We start from the raw sequence: 379 nt of genomic DNA, 5'->3' as shown, positions 1-379 counted from the left end.
AAAAAAAACAACTCAACGTAAAACTTTTTTGCTACAACTCGCAGATGAACTGGCTATGCCGATCATTGAAGATCGTTCTGCAAATCAGCAGATTATGCGTCATGAATCTTCAAAAATAGCGATCAACAGCTTCTTTGCCAGACCAATTACTGCAGTGCAGGTCCCTGCTGACAACAATCCACGAGACACTACTGGTAGAAAAGTTGTAGTTGGATCATGCTACATTTGCAGTAACCAACCCATACGTAAACAACGAAAGACAAGAAAGTCTTGCAGCCAGTGTCAAAAGCCTGTTTGTGATGAACATACTGCAAAAGTTACTAAATGTTTGGAATGTCATCAATAACTTTTTTCGTTACTATGATATTATAAAATGTTA

This window comes from Trachymyrmex septentrionalis, unplaced genomic scaffold (assembly GCF_001594115.1).
Source record: "Trachymyrmex septentrionalis isolate Tsep2-gDNA-1 unplaced genomic scaffold, Tsep1.0 scaffold33, whole genome shotgun sequence".
NCBI classification, from domain to species: Eukaryota; Metazoa; Arthropoda; class Insecta; order Hymenoptera; family Formicidae; genus Trachymyrmex; species Trachymyrmex septentrionalis.
Note: the sequence above shows the minus strand (reverse complement) of the source record.